Source organism: Podarcis cretensis (assembly GCF_951804945.1).
Source record: "Podarcis cretensis genome assembly, chromosome: 4".
NCBI classification, from domain to species: Eukaryota; Metazoa; Chordata; class Lepidosauria; order Squamata; family Lacertidae; genus Podarcis; species Podarcis cretensis.
This window is the reverse complement of record NC_137173.1, coordinates 105565649-105586454: the sequence shown is the minus strand read 5'-3', so window position 1 is coordinate 105586454 and position 20806 is coordinate 105565649. Positions and strand designations below refer to the sequence as shown.

At 41.7% G+C, this 20806-nt stretch overlaps 1 long non-coding RNA gene across 1 annotated transcript; it reads right to left on the bottom strand.

Moving 5' to 3' along the window:
- Positions 1–658: 658 nt before the first annotated feature.
- LOC307214502 lies at positions 659–19559 on the bottom strand. The gene is made up of 4 exons (XR_013838164.1): positions 19352–19559; positions 17606–17899; positions 13937–14002; positions 659–1076 (listed from the first exon to the last, which is right to left on the bottom strand). It is a non-coding gene; the product is annotated as an uncharacterized lncRNA (long non-coding RNA).
- Positions 19560–20806: the final 1247 nt, after the last annotated feature.

The window sequence follows — 20806 nt, the reverse complement described above, 5'->3', positions numbered from 1 at the left end:
GATACTTCCAGTTAAAAGGATCTTGTGTAGAAGACCTGGGGGTGATGTGGGCCTGAGGCCATGGACAGCCTCTGCCACTTGAGGGAGGACTCAGCTAAACTGCTCAGTGGTCTGCCTAGCAAGCATGCCTGGGATCTGAAACATGGCTGCCCAATACCCAAGTTAAATAGCAAAACCCATGGCTGTTCCCTTCAGAATAATAACAACTTTTTTCCTATCGTATCACTCCATTCTGTCACAAATATTCCCCACCTCTCTAGCTGAACCTCACTCACTCTCCCTCAATATAATTTTAAACAGCGCTTCCAAGAAAATCCTCAAGACTGGGGCAGTATGACACCATTCTAAAAGAAGACCCAAATATCCATGTGAACTCTCTCACCTTAGCTGACATCTCCTTTTGCATACGAGGGGGAGGGTTGAGACAGACATAAACATCTCGCCTTGTGCCATGTTTTTAACATGTGTGCAGATTTCACCATGGAGTGTTACTTTTCTGGAAAGATGGACAAGGCTTTTATCCTTTGGATGTTTGTTGACATATCGCAAAGGAACAGGGAAAGATCCCAACTTCACTACAGACTACAGCTCAAGTGCCATTCTTTTTTAAAAAAAACATTTTATACATAACTTGTTCTGAAAAATATCCTACCTCTGATCTTGCCTTTACATATTCTTATAACTTCAAGATTTATATACAGTATCAGTGAACACACAGCAATAGTATACAGCTCAGTTACAGAGCTGATCACCCTCATACCAAAACATCCCTCTGAAAGGACATGAGCATCTCTGGAGGGCATCCCTGCACTGGCAGAGGGAATAAATGGGTACCACTCCTCATCTTTGTAATGAGTTCAGAATAGCTTCTTTATATTTAATAGATATTCTCTTCAGAAAAGAACTTCGTTTACTGAGGAAGTGGACATCAATATGAAATGGAGCACTCCAGGTCCCTAAGTACTAGCAGTTCTAGCTGAGAGCATAGTGATAAATCTGGCGTCGTTATCACAGCAGAGAGCCAACAATATATGTCTTCCGGAAATTTGTATCTGAAATTGCAGAGCAGGAATTAGCTAAAAAATAAAGAAGCGGGGGGTGGGGGTGGGAGAGAGAGAGAGAGAAATTACAGTTAAGTAGGTTTAGAGAGGGAGATCACTAAAGCAAAAATTGATATGCAAGGAGGGTGTAATCACAATTTCAATGGGATTAAATATCTATCCTGCAAGAATGGTGTAATCTGTTTAAAAGGTATGTAGTGAATTAAATTATTGCTGTTTGATATTCTTCTCTGTGTATTTTCCAAGTACTTAAAAACGAAGATTTATGTCATTCAGGACAGAAGGCAACAGTCTCCATGGTTTATTGGCATAGAATTTTTATCACAGAGATTAGAAACTTCAACAAAACAAAACAATTACAAACGAGCATGCTTCTAGATGGAAAACAGTTAACCTATATACCCTTGAATTAGCTAGGTTCTTTAGTCTTGTTATTTCACCAAAATGGTAATAAAACTTAACATCCTATGTAGGATTTTTATTATGGTGTTCTTGGTTATTTTCAAAATGAAGTATCTCTCACACTTTTTACAATAAGCAAAAATTCAGAGCCCCTTCCTTTCTCCTGTAAGGCAAGGGAGACGCCACATTCCCTGCTGGGGAGCCTTCCAAGGACCACCTGGCAGTGGGAAGTGGGGGGGGGGCAGAGGGGGAAGAGGAGCAGCACATGTACAGCAGGGATACACTGCAGCAATCTGTTGCAGCGCCCCACTTGCTCTACTCAATTGCTCAGGAAGAGGCTCCCATCTCCCAGTGTTTCAGCCAAAGGCAATGGGATCCCAGCCAAGTGCTAAGCACTCATTTAAAATTTTATAAAATTAATTTTAATTGCATTAATATTTAATACTTTACATCTATTAGGCTACTTGCACATAGGTTCTGGTTCAAGGTACGCTCAGGTCCTCTTACCACAATATGTTGGGTGGTGGGCCTGCATGGTTTATTACTGTTTGCTACATACAGGGAGACATATATGAGAGGACTCCTTTCCTGCTCCTATATTTATATATAGGGATTTTTAAAAAAATATAATAAATGAATAAATTTTACTCTCCACAAACAACATTTACATAGAAAACTAAAAATGTTTGTATCAGTATTTGATTATTTGCCTATATACTAAAAATGTTTGTATCAGTATTTGATTATTTGCCTATATACTTTCATACATGCATTAACTGGAACATTAAAACCAAGAATAGAAAAACTTGCTTGTTGGCACTCATAGGACTTACTTCACAAAATGGTCACAATAGTACAAAAAAAATAAAAAAAATCTACTCCAATACTTGCTGTTCTCAATTCTCTTTATACACAATTTGTTAAGAAACTCCATTGAACCATTTCTTCTTGATAATTTCCTCTATTCTTTAGCCTTGCTGTTAATTTGATTTTTTTAAAAAGCTGTTACCTACCCTAACTGCCCCGTAGGGTAGGTAAGAGGGTAGGGTAGGGAGAGAAGAAGGCCACCAGGAGAGAAAGCAGTTCTCCCACTCCTCTTCAAAAGCTGCTGGCTAATCAAAATGATCAATGGACTTAAGCAGAGAACTGGGAGGGAAACAAAGAGAAATTCAAGTTGTGTGGTCCTTATTAATCTGGCCCTGAGGGGATTAAAGACGATGGTGGGCAACATTTGGAGACCTCAAGATTACATCAAAATCCTTTTTGTATAGTGCTTTATTGATGCTCAAATGAGCTCTTGTACATTCATGAAATGCTGTGAAAAATAGAACAAAGTTTTGATACAGTCACATCAAGGTTGTTTTGTGATGCTTCATTAATTTGAACAAGTGCACATGCATATCAGTTAAAGACACACCACAATTATGTGAGAGAATCTTGATGCATTCATATATATCATAGTCCCATCCATGTTGCCTTTTTGTAATGTACCATCAGTGCATAAATGGAGGGTAGTAAAAGACAATGAGGAATTGAAAGATCTGTCAAACCACACATATTCTGTACATGATTCAGACTTTTTTCTTAAAAATTAAAATAAAGAATAAAATAAAGAATTCTCAACACATCAGTTCTACTGCTGACCAAATGAAGATAATTATGAGTACAACGGGCCAAACTAGATGTAACACTGAATGTGTATTTTACATTTAACATGCATGTTTTAAAATTTTAAATAGCAGCTGATGGAATTGGCTAGTCAGAAATCAATCCCATTAAATTCAGTGGAACTTACTGCTAGCTGATTGTTGCCTTAGTGCAGCCTTTGGTCCCTGGATGTTGTTAGACTAAAATTCCAACACTCCTTGACCACTGGGCCATGCTGCCTGGGGCTGATGGGAGCTGTAGCACTGGGGAACCCGAGGCTGGGAAAGGCTGCATCGGTAAATGAACACTGTGCATGAAATCAATTGGTCTGGGGAAAACGGTGAATGCAATCAAAACATTTTTCATCAATGCTCGCCGTCTAAATATTAATCAGGTTCCATCCATAGATGCACATGCTGCATGTGAACAGATTTCCTCCACAAAAGTGCTCTACTCTTTATGCCATTTCACTGATTTATTGTCAGACACTTCTCAATCATCTTCCTGAATATTATACATTTCTAATGCAGGATAAGTAAATACATTGTAACTAGGGGGCATCAGAATGAAAATGATGGAAGATGTGGCACACATGCAATCATGAGTTATGCAGATATCATGGGGTTTTTAAGAGGGTGGTGTGGAATATCATTGAGCCAAGGCTTTTTAGGGTGCTGTGCATGAGAACCTGGTGCTTTCCCATGAAAGGGGGCAGGGGAGTTGCATGCGATAATCCTACACTGTACCTCACTAAATTGTCTAGAGAAGTGGTTAATCCAAGGATATCCAATACTTCTGTGGTGGAGCATATGCTTTGCATATATAGAAAGTCCCTGGTTCAGTCCCAGGCATATCCGGTTGAAAGGATACAGTATTTGGTAGCAGCCATGCCATTCCCCTTCCAAACATGGCTGGGCCTCCAGGAGCAATGTTGCATTTTCACTGTGGCTGAGGCTGCTTATGCCATCAGCAAAACAAAGTTTACAGAGCACAGAAGCAGTCCCACTGGTACACAAGCCCACCCCCCAAACTGTAGAAATGTTAGAATAGTGGGAGAGTGTTATTTTCTGTCTAGGTGGTGTAGGAGAGGCACAGGGGCATGGCTAAGGGCTTCTTTTAGACACCAGGATAGTACATATTTGATGGCGTTCTTCTTTGGCCAGCCATTCAATCTGTGTCGCACAAGCCAGTGGGTGCACCAGGATCTGTTTCTATTCACTTTGGAGAGGAGCTGCAAACCACAGCTAGCGGCAAGGGCATGGGTAGCCAATATGGTGCTCTTCTAACTACTGATGGTAGTTGAAGTCCAACGACATCGGAGAACACCATGTTGAATACTCCTGGGCTGGGACTTGTGGCCAGACGTGAAATGAGCTGTCAGGTTCAAAGCATTCAAGAGCTCCAGAACACATTCAAGAGCAATGCATTCATTCCTGCACTGCAGGGGTTGGACTCATAGGGTCCATCCAAGTCTACAGTTCTATGATTCTGTGATTCCAGATTGCTGCCAGCAGGAGAGGAGAGACTGGCCGAGGTTCTATGCTCAGCTAAGATACTAGCTTCTGTGTTGGTGGAACAGTCTAGAGCACCAGAACTGCGGCTCCATTTGCAGGGAAAGGGGTGATGATGACATGCAAAGGTTGAGTGTAGAATATATTCAGAAACATCCAAATTAGCACAGTTTGGAACTGCCATGTAAAATGGGTCAAAGTCACATCAAACTCAAGGTTCGGTCTGCCATCTTGATTCAAAATGGCATCTAGTGTTGAAACACAGATGAAGACTGGCTCCTCCACCTCAGGAACCCTTGTGGCAAATTGGGCAACAATAACTTGAGCACATCGACAAACCACTTTCTAAAATATAGGTGGGAGGAGGGAGATAAACTGCTTAGAAGTTTTGATATTTGATGTTTTATTGTGTTTTTAATATCCTGTTGGAAGCTGCCCAAAGTGGGCAGGGTATAAGTAATAAATTATTATTATTATTATTATTATTATTATTATTATTATTATTATTTTCAGTTAAGCAGTATAGAAATTCTGTATAAATAAATAAATGCAGCATGCCCATTTTTGAGTGGGGAGAGCAGCTCACTTTCAGGCCCCTCTTTTTTACCAAGTTAATATGCAGTTAAATCTGTAAGTTTGTTTAGGAATAACAGGTGACTTGGTTGTGGTGAATGTACTGGTATAAAATAAAGGACAACCCACCAGAGTGATGAAAAGAAAAGTAAAATCTTTTGTGATCCATTTACCTCATAAAGCTCCATCTCACTCTACACACACTCACTGCCTCATTTGGAGAAATGTCAAGGGAAAATAAATTGCAGTAATTGCAAGTATAATATAACAAATATAGCACAAAAAGAAGCAAAATGTATAATCAATTCTTGCATATTAAGAGGCTTGTTTATGTTTTTTACAATATTTCGGGGGCAATCCTATGGCAAGATTTGCCATAAGTAAGATTGTGATTAATTAGCAGTAGGTTGAAATATTTGCTTGGAGTTATGGCTCCAGCATATTCTAACCATTTATATGATTATTCTAAAACAGTTTTTGTTGTATTAGTAGTTAAAAATATCTACTTTGCTGAATTTATTTATAAACTGTTCAACTCTATCAAATTGTATCTTCAGACATGGGATGTTTCTATGTATTGTTATGAGGTTGTTTTTCTGGGGGAAAGGGGAGTTATGCTGTATGCCAAGACCCTTCTAATTCTTGGATCCAGAAAGCATTAAAATTCCTGGAAGAGTTAGCCTAGCTTCCTGCTGAGTTAATGACCTGAGTATGGAATGTTAAGGTAACAAAGGAAGTGGCTCTGTGCCAGACAGCAAATGGGTGCCCCCCCCAACTCACACCCTCAACTTGCCGGTAGTTAAAGGTAAAGGTAAAGGTACCCTAAAGGTAAAGGTAAAGGTACCCCTGCCCGTACGGGCCAGTCTTGACAGACTCTGGGGTTGTGCGCCCATCTCACTTAAGAGGCCAGGGGCCAGCGCTGTCCGGAGACACTTCCGGGTCACGTGGCCAGCGTGACATCGCTGCTCTGGCGAGCCAGAGCCGCACACGGAAACGCCGTTTACCTTCCCGCTGGTAAGCGGTCCCTATTTATCTACTTGCACCCGGAGGTGCTTTCGAACTGCTAGGTTGGCAGGCGCTGGGACCGAGCAGCGGGAGCGCACCCCGCCGCAGGGATTCGAACCGCCGACCTTTCAATCGGCAAGCCCTAGGCGCTGAGGCTTTAACCCACAGCGCCACCTGCGTCCCTATTGCCGGTAGTTAGATAAAAACAAAGTCTGCAGTTGAGCATTGAGTTGTGTGAGCTGCAAGGCTGCAGGCTGGACAGTTGGGAGACACAGATTTGCATTGGAATCCAAGGTTGTCACTATGGGAGAGGCCAGATCCTCTTGGGGTGTTAATGCTGTGAACCTCTATGACAAAACTGAATTACTAAGTGTTTTGCAAAATAATCCAGGATAGCTGGGAAGATGGGCTAAAACTGCATAGCTCTACAAAGATTCACAGCTTTTAAAGTGCATACAAAGGTACTCTTGTCATGGAAGGATGTTGTAATTTCACAAACCCATTGTATTGAAGGGCATAATTATCCAGTGGTTACATCTGCCCAATATCATACATGCACACATACATACATACATACATACATACATACATACATAGTACCCAGAGTTCTACATCCAGGCTCAAAATATGAACTTTCACCTTCAACACAAGGATGAGTGTTATGGTTCTAAGTCATTCCCTGTCTTAGAGCTGAAGATCCAAGTCAGAAAACCCCCTCACTCATTTACTGACTTTACTGACTTCCCTTTTTTTCTATGTTCTGGTAACCTCTAGGTTAGATTACTGCAATGCATTTATACTGTACATGGGGCTGAAGACAGCCTGGAAACTTCAGCTGGTGCAGAATTCGGCAGCCAGGTTACTCAACAGGACAAGGCAGTTCGAGCATATAATGCCAATTCTGTCCCAACTCCACGGGCTGCCAATTAGTTTCCAGGTCCAATTCAAAGTACTGGTTTTGACCTAAGCCTTAAACAACTTAGGACTTCAAGGACCGCCTCTCGCCATTTGAACTGACCTCGACCCTGCAGTCCTCACCTGAGGCCCTTCTTCATACTCCACGAGAGGTCTCCAGGGTGGTGACATGAGATGGGGGCTTTTCTGCTGTGGCCTCCCGTTTGTGGAATACTCTTCCCAGTGAGCTTTGTCTGGCACCTTTAGGCATCAGGTGAAAATGTTTCTTTTCAACCAGGCCTTTGGCGAATCTATGGCCTTTAAAATGCATACACTCCAACATGAGTCCCCAAACTGGGATGTGCATCTTCCTGCCCATGCTCCTGCACAAGTCATGTGACCCACATGAGATTATGGAACCCAAAAGACTGAGTTTTGTGGCTCTGCATAAGGTTGCAGCAAAGCTCATTTTCAGGGGGAGATTTTGGTGTGAAATCATGTGAGATTAAGGCACTCAAATAGCTCCTGTAGGGTATGAAAATGTATCAGAGGGGGATATTGTTTTAATTGTTGCTGTTATGTTATATATTTGGTGCTTTTATTCCATTTTTATGTTTTAAATGGCCCTGTGATCTTCAGATGATGAGTAGTATACAAATTTAATAAATAATAAAACAAAATATTTACAACACAAGCCTTAGATTGAAGGAGTGGGAAGATGAGCTGCTTCCTTAGAAGGTTTTTCCCAGCAGTTCAAAGGACTGTGAGAGCTCTGCTTTTTTAATACTTTGTGCTTTGCAAGCTTTTCTAGCAAATAAACTCTGTTAATGTAATAAACTTGGAGTTTATTATATTGCCTAAAGGTAAAGGTAAAGGTACCCCTGCCCGTACGGGCCAGTCTTGACAGACTCTGGGGTTGTGCGCCCATCTCACTTAAGAGGCCAGGGGCCAGCGCTGTCCGGAGACACTTCTGGGTCACGTGGCCAGCGTGACATCGCTGCTCTGGCCAGAGCCAGAGCCAGAGCCAGAGCCGCACACAGAAATGCCGTTTACCTTCCCGCTGGTAAGCGGTCCCTATTTATCTACTTGCACCCGGAGGTGCTTTCGAACTGCTAGGTTGGCAGGCGCTGGGACCGAGCAGCGGGAGCGCACCCCGCCGCAGGGATTCGAACTGCCGACCTTTCGATCGGCAAGCCCTAGGCGCTGAGGCTTTAACCCACAGCGCCACCTGTGTCCCTATTATATTGCCTACCTGAATCTAAAAAGACGTCCTCGGCAAGACCGCCCTCTATAGTAATACCATGATGCCAAATGCTTTTTTGTGTCTCACAAGACCTCCAAAATGTGTCCTTCTGAATTAAATAAACATTTGTCCCACATATTTCCATGCCTGACCTGCACCTACTTTTAAATCTCCCCTCCCAGGTTGATTGGTCAAGCTGTATCAAAGGGAGGGGGGAATTAGGCTACAAATATTTGGTGCATGAGGTCTAGGAGTCACATTTCCACAAGTGTGGAATAAAATATGAACTGTTTTTATTCCGTTCCCAGTGAGTAAATACTCTGATTCTTAGAGAGCATTCCATTCTTAAAACAGCACAATCCCATATTAATGAATAGGGTCCTCCTTAGCTCTGCCTCATGCTCTTATAATGCATGTTTATAATGCATGTCATGTAAATTTTCCTCTTGGGTAAAATAGCAATAAATCTTTAATAAACCAACAAAACAACATTTCAGGCTGAGTGACAAACACTTTGCTGTAAAAGTATTACTGATGGATTATATTAAAAAATAAACACACAGGAAGATATTTAAAAGGTTTGCCTCTTTTATCAGAGATGCTCCTTATATTTGAATTTCCCTGGAATTAAACCCCAATGAATCTTTAATGAAGCATGAATGAATATACAAATCGCCCGAGAATTATTGACACATCAATATCCATAGAATAGGGTCTTATTGCTCCTCCTCCTTGATAGACTCTATATGCCCAGCCTTAATAATGCATGGGCATTTTTAATTCATACTTCTTGTTGCAGCCCTGTGCTTACTCCTGTGGCAACGCTATTAAAGCAGATGTTATGAATATGCACATAAACATAATTTTCATGAGATACTATATACTCAGTGTTGCTGGCACTAAAAAGTTTCCCTAATTTAAAAGAACAATCCCAAATTAGGACACCAAAATGTGAGAGGCACCATGCAGGCTGTCTGTAGAGAACTCAGTGCAACTTACTCCTGAGTAATAGTGCATCAGCTCTCAATCTTTCTTGTACAATAACAAGTAAATCTGCAATTCTGTGAACACTTATCGGGGGGAAAGGCTCAGCCAAGAATGGCAGGATTTAAAGCACCAGGTAGCAGGAGGCATGATTTTGCTAAAATTAGAGAGAAGCAAAAGCTTATGGATTTCATAAAGGCTTCCCTGCCACAAATAAAAAACTTCCCTTGGGCTACCAGTTGTCCTGCATGTGGTGTCCTCTTTGCAGTTTCACCAAGCTCAGATGCTCAGGGGGAGGGGCTCTGGAGAGAGCATTCTCTGTGGCAGCCTCTGGCAACATCCGCCAATGGCATGTGGCCCCTGGAAAGGAATGTGGCCCTTGGGGAGAAAGGTTCCCCACCGCTTTGCAAGTGTAACTGCTGCACTAGACTGTACTTGTGCTTGACTGGGAAGGATTCTCACTGGATGACCAGACAATTTCTTCTACTACACAAGTCTGCTGTTTTCCTTTGAAACCCTGTTCCTAATCTAATTTGGAGAGGAAAGTTATCTGCTTAAAGGCAACAAGAACTCTCTTCCCTTTGCTTCTGCCTTCCCCTAACATTGTGCCACTTACTATTTGGTTTTCTAGCAGACTAAAGTAATAAGAGCTTTAGCAGCAACACTTGCCTGTTGTTTTGTCTGGCATCCAAGCAATGCCACTTACAAAAGAAATGTAGAAGCAAATGTCACATGCTCCAGTGGTCTCTATTTACTAGGGACAGTTTCTATTTCTTGGTGCCCGACTCTGATAAAAAATTGTCCCTGTTTTGCCTTCATGGGATGACTTTTAAAAACTGTGTTTAACGGCACTCATCATAACCACAGTTGCTGTTCTTCACAGGCTAGATTCATTTCTGGATCTCTAGATATTGGAGAAAGATACCAAAATTTCCCAAAGTAGGGGCTCTGTGGTTGGCTTTTGAAAAACAGGGTGTCTGCAGTACTTAGTTAATTGGGAACCTCGGATTTAAAAGATCCCAGGTTCAATATGTTCAGGTAATGCTGGAGAATTCTGCACTGAAACTGTGGATACTGAGACTTGCTGCCAGTGATTTTACTTCCTGTGTAGCTAACCTAACTTCGTCAACTATAGAACACTATATGATGCATTATCATTCACATGTGTGCTTCTGTGACTGCAAACTAGACAGGGCATTTTTTTAAAAAAATGCATCTCTCTTCAATATCTAGAGATCTTTACTGCTCAAGGACTCCGACTACAAAAACAATTGCTTGGCTACTTGGTTGGCTTAGAGATCATGACTCTTTCCAAATAATCTGTAGCACATTGATACTGGATCTTTAGCACCTTCACAGACCTACAATTATCAGGCAGCATTAAGAATTAAAGAGATTTGAAAATAGTTTAAATTTGTCATGTAGAAAGGGTCAAGTTGCTGCTACATCTTTTACTCATGAGAAGTGGTGCTAGAATGCAGGTCTATTAATAAAACTGAGAGGCAAACACTACTGTATGTAGGCTTGTCTTTTCATTGTTGTTTTAAAATGCTTTGGTATTGTAAGATGCCTTGAGCTGAAGGAAGGCACAACAATGTTATATTAAATTCAACTGATAATCCGGCCCAAGCATGGCTGACCTGACAGTCCTTTTGTACTATGACTTCCAATAGCTAAGTAGATGAGAACATTTGGGCAGGTGCACATATTCAAAGTCTCACAGCATCATAACTTGAGAACTTGCACCTGCGAAAATTCCCACTTCAGCACCTCACCTCAAACTACAGGGTGAAAGGTGTGTGTCCCTGGGGCATATCATGTGGTCTGTATACGTGGAGTGTAATGTGTTTGGTTTCAGAATGGTCAAGAAATGTGGTCTTTTGGGAAGCATATCTAAAGCTTTGATTTAACTTGAAATGTGCAGCATATTTCATCTGAAGCTGAGAATATTCAGCTCTAGTTCTTTGCTGCATTTCTCTCTCTCTCTCTCTCTCTCTCACACACACATGATCATTTGTAGCTGTGGTCTCTGCAGAAGCAGTGAGACAGCATGTGACAGATTTTGTCCCCTAACGAGAGCATGAGAGAGGGACCTCCTAACAAGAACTCAGCCTGTGTTTATTTGCAGATTTATTCAGAGAAAGATGGCTGTTCCAGGTGGAATAACTTTATAGAGAGTAGAAGCTCTACCTCTTTTATTATTCTGGTTGCAGCTGTACTGTGTCTGCTTTCCACTTTATTACTATTAGGGGCACAGGTGATTCCATTGAATTTGCTTTGTAGGTGCTGTCTCTGCCTGATAAAGTGTTTCAGCTTCCAGTTGAAATAGATTTGGTTTAATCAGTTCCAAGAATTGCACGGCTACTCCTGCATATCTTTTCCAACATTGGGCAAAGTAATTTTAAATGCTTAGCTGTAACCTTAAAAAAAAAGGAGGAGGGCAAGAGGTGAGATATTTAGTGTAAATTTAAAACTGAGAGACTGTTTTGCAGGGATGAATACATGTAATAACAAATTGGGGTGCTTGTGTACCTTCAATCAGGTACAAGGGATTTCCAGAAGCTTTACATGCATTTATTATAATTAAGCTCTGCAACAATCTCAGGACATAGACTCATGGGCTGGATTGGTTGCTGGATTAAAGTTGACTCAGAGACGGAACCATAAAAGGAGTTTCTTTAAGAATAGCATAATTCTTTATAGAGTTTGAGAACGAGACAGAGACATTATAGAAATCTAAATTGCAGAAGTCCGATTTTGCAGACTCTGTGTGAGTCTACAATCATACATATCAGATATATTGATGCACCGAAAATCTTTTCCCTCACTTATTGGTTTGGTCAAACTCAAGTTTATTACACCTGCACAGGTCAAACTATGGTTTCATCAAACCGTGTGTGAAAGGTGAGGCTTGAGGTCGAGCGTGAGAGGCATGAATGATCAAACCATGAGCCAGTGTTTGAACCAGGTAAGAAATGAGATCCAGTAAGAAATGAGTAGGTGGATTAGCTGATGGGCGAGAAATTAAAACAGATTCACTGAAATATATGATGAGCTAACATCTAGCATAATTAAACCTGTGTGATTATCAGGCTTCAGACCTTCAGTCCATTAATGAAATGATAGTGTTTTTAACACTGGGCACCAAATTTATAATAAACGGTGTGCAAAAAAGAATCCAAATACTGAGCTAAGGATTCCAGCATGGAACCAGAACCCAAAACAATAGGTCTTCATGGGGGAGGAAATATTTTTCTTCCTCGATGCCCCTTCTTATTTCTTTGTGAGCTGTATTCTCTGTGAATACAGGATCTGCTAGAGAAGTCTGAGCTGAGTTGAGAACTCTGATTGACCTGGATAAACTTGCAGTCTGCTTGGTTTCCCTTTCCTATAAATAGAAGAAATCTCTCATTGATTTTGCTTTGCATGTTCAACAGGCAGTTTCACAATTTTTCTGCTGATTTCAGTACATATTGTGTTGGATCCCTTTTAATCATTTAATCACCTCCTTAGTTAAGTTTTAATCTGTTTGTAAAGCCTACGATTCTGAAGTCCTAATTTCTGAGAGACGATTCTTACTTTTAATTTCTGCTACCACCAGCCCATCAGAACGTCACGTGCTGCTTAAGATGTTCTGCGCAGTGCCAGCTGACGCCTCCAGGGACAGACTCGACGCCTTTTGTGCTGGTCCATATCAAAGCCATCCAATTTGTCTCAATGTGCAGGAGAGAATGTAGCTCTGAAAACCCACTTGCAGCTACTGTGCACTTTTGGATGCTGCAAAAGGGGAAGCTACTGCCAAGAACAACAGAATGTGCAACATGGCTGTGCAATCTATCAGTACCTTCTTCTCAGCTGGAGATGGGCTTGTTGAACAGATGTGGAGGGATTGCAGCAGAGAAAACACAGAGAACCTGGATGAACACAAAAGGAAAGCTTTCTACACTGAAGAGTTATTTCGTAAGAGGATGGGCTGGGAGGTTGCTGCTGCTACTGCTCATCAAGTCCCCAGTCACACAACCTCAAGGATAATGTCTGCTAATGATTTTCCAAATCAAACATTTGGCATCTGATGTGAAGTAGCTCCAAAACATCACTGCAGAAGCCCCTGCTCTATCATGCCAGCACTTTGTGCGAAGGAAAATGTTAGTCTCATCTTTATGTCTCCTGCTGTTGGCACACACAATTCGTAAAGATTTGCACCTGCATTTCAGATATCCTATGTAGGTCCACCACCCAAGTTTTGTCAAGTAACATCCCCCACACAACGTTTTCATGTACTTTCAAGGTGCAGTCATGCTCTCTACAATGTGGTGCATATTTTTGCTGGTATGACTGTGTACAAGAAAGAATTCCTCCCAATCTTCTCAAGGTGCCTCTGCATTCTGACAAGGACATATGCAACATTTCATGTTTGTATTTTGATTAAACAGTAAGTGAAGTCCTGATTGTGATATTAACAGTATAAAGATCAGGGTCACTAGCTGGTGCTGGGCAAAGAGATTGGTATCTAGACTGCCAGTTATCTTCCCCTGGTGTCAGAGTGAAGCCTAACTAGACCATCTGCAAGGTACAGAAAACTTTATAAAAGGAAACAGGGAGACACAAATTTGTACCTGAAAAAATTCTTAGGATTCCTGCTTCTTCTCAGATTGCCATCACTGTAATGCTTTATTCCAGGGCTGAGGAAGCATTGAAGAAAAGAGGAGACAGAGAAGGCCAAGGAGGAGAGGCCATGTGACAGATGAACATGAGTAATGGACCAGCAGTTTCCCACACATCCTGCTTTAGTTCATTGCTCTGTGTTGATGCTGTTTTGACCAACCAGTTTTGCAGTTTTGGTCTTTGGAAACCACTGGTTGCATATCTAACCCTCCAATCAGTGAAAGTAAAACACATAAGGCCAAGCTGGCTTTCCTGACACATTATCCAATTACTACTGGATAGCAAGTTTATGAAAAGGATCAGAAAAGCACAATCAAAATGACCAAGGTGTTGCTGGAAAGGTGGAACAAATTCCACTTGTCGGAAATTGTATTGTGGACTAGGTGCAGCTTTAGTATAACCCATTAGATCTCTTATATTAAAATTTGAAGAAGAGGCATTGCACAAGCCGCTTTCATATAGTGCATCTTGATTTCAGTAAGGCTTTTGGCAAGTCCCTCATTATATTCTTTCAGGGAAGCTGGTGAAATTGGGGTTGAATGAGGTGACTGTTAGGTGGACTTCTAGCTGGTTGAGTGAACCCCAAGAGTTATTGTTAATGGTTCTTCGTCATCCTGGGGGAAATGACATGTGGGGTGCCACAGGGTTTTGCCCTGGGTCTATTGAAGTTCAGTATCTTTTTTTTAAAAAAATAATTTTTATTAAGTTTCATATTACCAAATTAAGCACATCAAATCAATTAGTCCAAATTATAACAATACATATTATGTAGTCCAATTATTTTCCAAATTATAATTTTTTGTGGGGGGTACCCATGCTTTTCAATCGGCAGGAGTCCAATCCTCAACTGTTTTCTGCTACTTTCATATTAAGAATGATATTTCCAGACCCCTCTTCTCAATGCTTGTCATTCCTCATTTTCCTTTCCTTTCCCTCCGAATTACTCCGCAAGTGGGTTGAAAAAAAACAGTCTTGTTTGTATTTCTGTGTGGACTTTATACTGCTCTCTCGTAAATCCCAATAGTCCGAACAGTTCCGCTCGAGCAAGCCATCGCCATCTTGTCTTCCGATGAAATACAGTCCAAAAACTCGCTCTTTAGCTTTCCCTACCTGTTGCATCGTAAATTAGTCTTTTTCCAGGAGGGCTGCCCCTTCCAGATCGCAATCTCGTCGAAAATAATAAATCTTCGGCTCGCCCTTCCCCAAGACCAAACCTTCCTGCAACACAGGTCTCGTATCGAATCTCCATTTTAACTGTGTCACAAAAGAGAGCCCTTCTTCTTTCTAAGCCCTTTACAGAGTATAACCTTTATCTTATTATTCCCACACAGTTTGTTTTCAGTCCCATTTGCCAACTAGTTGCTGTGACGGATCTTCTAAGAGGGAGGGTTATTAATTAATCACATAGAGGGGAAAAAGATAAAAAGTCACCCCCCCCCCTTTCAGTTCTGTTACTCCAATCCATATACCAGCTTGTCTGTAGTACTTGATGTTATCTTCCGTCTCAGTCTTCTTCATTTCGGTGGTACGATTGTTAGCAGATCAAGACCTCCTGCCTCTCTTGAAGCATGTGCATTGTCTTTCACCAATTTTTTTTCTTTTAAGTAACACAACTAGTTTCGCTGCTGGAAGTAGCTTCGGAGGAGTTCCGAGGCCCGCCGAGGGTTATGCACCCAGTGCCTCACCCCCTCCTTCTTCCGAACTTGGGGGTGATTTATGGCAACAGCGGGTGAAAACTGCATCTCTCCCCCCTGGAAAGATGTTAGGGAGACTGATTTACTCCCCATAATCAGCCTCTAATTACCTCATGCAGGCTGGATAGATGTTAATATCCGCCATCTTTCAAGGCGCCCCTAGCGCCCCCCCCCCAAAGTTCAGCATCTTTATAAACAACTTGGATGACGGAATTGAGGGGATGCTCATAAAATCTGCAGATGACACCAAACTGGGAGGGGTAGTCAATGCCACTGAAGACAGAATTGGGATTCAAGATAACCTTCACAGATTGGAGAACATGAGTCAACCATGTGATGCCGCAGCGGAAAAAGCTAATGCTATTCTAGGCTGCATCAACTGAAGTATAGTGTCCAGATCGAGGGAAGTAATAGTACAGCTGTATTCTGCCTTGATCAGACCACACGTGGAGTAGTGTGTCCAGTTTTCTGAAGCAATGGCTTCAAGTTACAAGAAAGATTCCAACCAAAAATCAGGAAAAAACTTACTGTTGGTAAGAGCTGTTTGACAGTGGAACGGACTAACTCAGAAGGTGGCAGACTTTCCTTCTTTGGAGGTTTTAAGCAGAGGTGGCCATCTGTCATGGATGCTTTAGATGAGACTCCTGCACTGGAGTGGTTGGACTAGATGACCCTCAGGGTCCTTTCCAAACTCCGTGATTTTGGCTGGACGGAAAAGAGCTTCCACTTAGTTATCTCCTTCCTCTGGCTTTTACATGTGGCTCCCTAATCATATCCAGTGCTTCACTTTCCTGCTACTCATAAGCAAGCTGTCCGTCAGGAGGAAATCTATCGCTGGGTAAAGTGAACCAGCCAATGGTAGTGGCAGCAGACTGGCTCCCACAGTCAGCATTAAGGCTGCTCCCCTCCTGACTCAGCTTAGCCTTCCAACTCCTCCTGGATTCTTTCTGACATAGACTTCTTTTCTGGATCTGGGGGTCTTAGCATGATGAGTGTGCTACCTGAACCCTTACTGGCGGACAATAGGGAATAGATAGATGATAGATAGATTAGATAGATAGATAGATAGATGATAGATAGATAGATAGAGATAGATGCCATGCCTTTAAAATACAACACATTCCTACAGTACTACAACCAAGGCCACCAAGCACTGGGATGGAGGGGAAAGATTTGCCATTTATGCTGCAGTCTCATACTAATTACTTTTGAAATAGTTCTGGAGTAATTCTATTGACTTAAATGAAACTTCAGAAGAATAAGTGTCTTTGGAGTCTGTGGACTGAAGGCTGTAGCCTTTGGTAAGGAAGGAAATTTCTGACCCCGAGATGTAGCAATTCTAACTGGGGGCAAGATTTTGATTAAAAGTAGCTTCATTTCCAGCTAGGCTGGTAATAACTAAGTTACTCGTGATGAACATGACATATTTTTGTATCCTCAGGTAGAAGCAGGTAGCAGATGTATGACTTCCCTGCACATCCCTTGTAACCAAGCCCATTATGTATAAATTGGAATTTGATTTAAGCATCTAATTTAGAAATGTAAGACTTTAAACCAAGACTTTAGCTTGAATTTCCAAGCAGTGATTAATAAATCTGTCCACTAAATCAGTCTTCTTTAACAAATAAACTGGGATTCATAAAATAGACCTTAATACCCAGAGTATGTAAAGTCCTGATTTATAAATCACAGAAATGACTGAAAATCAAGTCATATTGGTAATAAATCAGCAACACTACTTTAAAAAGTGTCATGCTGCTGAAACAAGGTATGAGACAAATGTGCCTGGCATTACAGATGTATATTTAATTTAGGTATTTTAAAAGAAGCAATTATCAAGCTACCCTGAAGCGCTATTTGAAAAGTGGCACCTTATAGAGATTAGGGAGAAGGAAGAGATCTTGATTGGTATTCCTCTGTACGCACCTGGCTATTTGTAACTGTCTTGGCACTTGGTTCACTGTGCAGGTTGTCTCTCATAACTGTGGTTGGCTGTCGGTTTCCTTCCCCTTTCCCCTCTTGTTATGTGTGGTGCTGCTTTTGCAAGTCATGAAAGAATATCCTTCCCACACCTTTACTTGTGAGATAAGGTGGATCATGCTTTCCAAGGTTGGATTTTGGCGATGATAGATAGCATCTCTACAGCATTTTCAAGTGTTGGGAGCCAAAGTCATCCGAGAGGAGCCATGTTTATATTGTGGAAGGAATTGTTGTCAGATGCTGAGAATGAGAAGGGCATTATCCAAATTAGGGTTAGGGCTGCAGTGTGTAATCAAAATGGAATAAAAAGGAACCTCCAACTAATATAGCAGCTGATTTTAATCTTTATCAACATTGAGTTGGATCCAAAGGTTGTGTGAATTCTTTCTTATCCTCTCTTCCCGACCCCTGACTCCTCTGTAGTCCTGGAAAAGCCATTCTCGAGGAACAGGAGACTCTCTTGAACAGCATGGACTGCAGGGTGAAAGGCAGGATAGCCCAAAATCATATAGAAGTACCTTATGAGAATGTGCACGTCCCATTTATCTTTTTAAAATAATTATATAATCTGTGGATCATATACATAGAAGGAAATGACTCTTCTAAATGATACCTTCTAGGAATTGTGAATGCATTATTTAAAAATAAGGGAGGTCTTCCTGCCCTTATGCATATTGATGCAAATTTAATCAATAGGTTAACTAAGACTCTTATAATAAACCAATTAAGGTTGCTGTTTTTAAGGGCTGCAGTCATAATATTGATGTCACTTTGTTCCACCCATGTCCCTAGCGTAATATATTACCGTCCCAGTCTCCCTACTCTACGTGGTGATATGTCCTTATTGCACGTTGACTTTCCTCAGCTGTAATCCCCATGGAAGAAGGGGGGGGAGTAGGGCGGGCAGGCAGATGCAGCATGGGGCTGGCCCCAGTTGGACATACTTCTCTGACTCTCACAGAGCCAACTTACAGCAACTGCCGTATGTGACAGAGCATCTGGCTGCTCTGCTCCAGTGGGGCTGCCTAGGGCTGGGTTGGTTTGGTATTTTGGTGTATCTGTTGTCTTTGACTAACACTGTTCGCCACCTGGAGGACTCTATTAAAAAGTGGGGTATAAATCCCTCTATACATTTAAAGCATCATCACACCACTTTAAGCTGTCACATTGTCCCCCAAATCTTGGGATCGGTAGTTTGCTATGGATGCTGATACCTCACCCCCCCCCCAAGCTATGATTCCCAGAGTTCCCTGCAAAGGGAAATTGATTGTTAGACCACTCTGAGGACTGTAGTTCTGGGGGTGGGGTGGGGTCTCCTAACAATTCTCTCACAAACCACAGATTTGGGCGTTATATATGGGCTGCCTCTGAAGATGGTTTGGAAACTTCAGCAGGTGCCCAATTCAGCAGCCAGGTTGCTCAAAGGGGCAAGATGCTTTGACTGCACTGGCTGCCAGTTAGCTCCTAGGCCCAATTCAAAGTGCTGGTTTTGGCCTATAAAGCCTTAAATTGCTCAGGACTGCAGTACTTCAAGGACCGCCTCTCCCCATACGAACTGACTCAGATCCTGCCTTCATCATCTGAGCAAGAGGTCCAGAAAGTGGCAAGTGCGGAAGGATGGCCTTGCCTTGGAGTACACTTGCCTTGGAGGGCTGAGTTGGGGTGGGGCAGCCAGGGACCTGCCGGACTTACACTGCCATGCCAAGAGCAGCCCATGCCTCCCAGCCAACGGTGCACTTAAAGGGTGAAACATGACTCCTGTCCCCAGCATCAAACAAGCTCTGTGCAGGCCTGTTCCGAGGGGAATTAAAGGGGGAAAGAAGAGTATTCTCGGTCTGGGGAGTGGCCGAGAGGAAGCGGGGAGCGTGTGGTTCAAAGTCAGATCAGCTCAGCCAATCAGTGGAGCAGTTTCCAAGTTCTTGTTGCTTTAAGCAGCGTGGTTTCTTTTCTGAGCATCCCTGGCCCCGACCAGGGGAAGTTTATTTAGTGCTAAATGAGAACATAGATATAACATATCAGAAAGGTGGCATGACAGAGAATATTTGGGATTGGGATATCATTATTCCCAGAAACAAAATCTATAGAAAAGACAGGGAAGGGCATGCTGGGAATGCCAGGGCTCTGCATAGCATAGCGCCCAATAAAAAAGCAAAAGTAAAAACTCATCCGCAGTGTTATTTTGGGTTCAAACGTTAGATCTTGAAAAATAATTTTGTACAGGGGACATCCTACTGCCTCCAGACTAAATAAGTGTTAAATTATAGCCCTTTTTCTCACTCTGCATGCCCCACCCACACAAAACAGAACCATGTCTTTGCCACTTTGACGACAACCAAAATGCAATTAGTGACATTTCCTAAGCCTTGGACATAATTTTTATATTCGTATTTCATCCCCTTCAAATCATGACAATTTTGGGTTTGGTTTTTTTGTTTGGTTTTTTGCTATGTAAAACAAAAACGTCTTCCTGCAGAGATTTGACTTCACCCTCAAAAGCACACTCCATTGTCTCTCAAGACAGACACACACCAATAACAAAGAACAAAAAAAATATTGTCAATTGTTGGGACTGAATTCTATTGTTACCTTGTGTATTGTGGTATTGCTGAAATGATCCACCATATAAGAATGTTTCAATGCTTAAGAAATAATTTAAATAAGTGGAGTACTGCTAAATGTTGTGATAGGGAGCATTTAGAGCCCAGCAGGAATAGTGGTGGATGGATCCCAGACGTTTTAACAAAATCTTCAGCCACTGGGGACAATTGTTTAAAATGAGCTTGAAAATTAAATTAACTCCCCAGTGGGTGGGTGAATGTTTCTGCCTCTCCTTTTGCCAGTTAAAACCGTATAGCATGAAAAGGCACAAACACAATTTAAACACATAATACAGCACTCCTACATTTGTAAAAACTCACAATATATTGGAGTCAGATTCCATATAATCACATATATTTTTAAACAAACACAATGTGATGCATGTGACAATTTACAATTTAATGTGAAACCTATGGAATTTACTTAAGAATTGATTATAGTATGTGGTACAGCTATTTAAGCATAGCATCAAGACTAGAGACTGCCAGTGTTAAATCCTATGGGATCCTTGATTTCTTATTCAATTTTCCCTTTAACTTGAAATTTTCT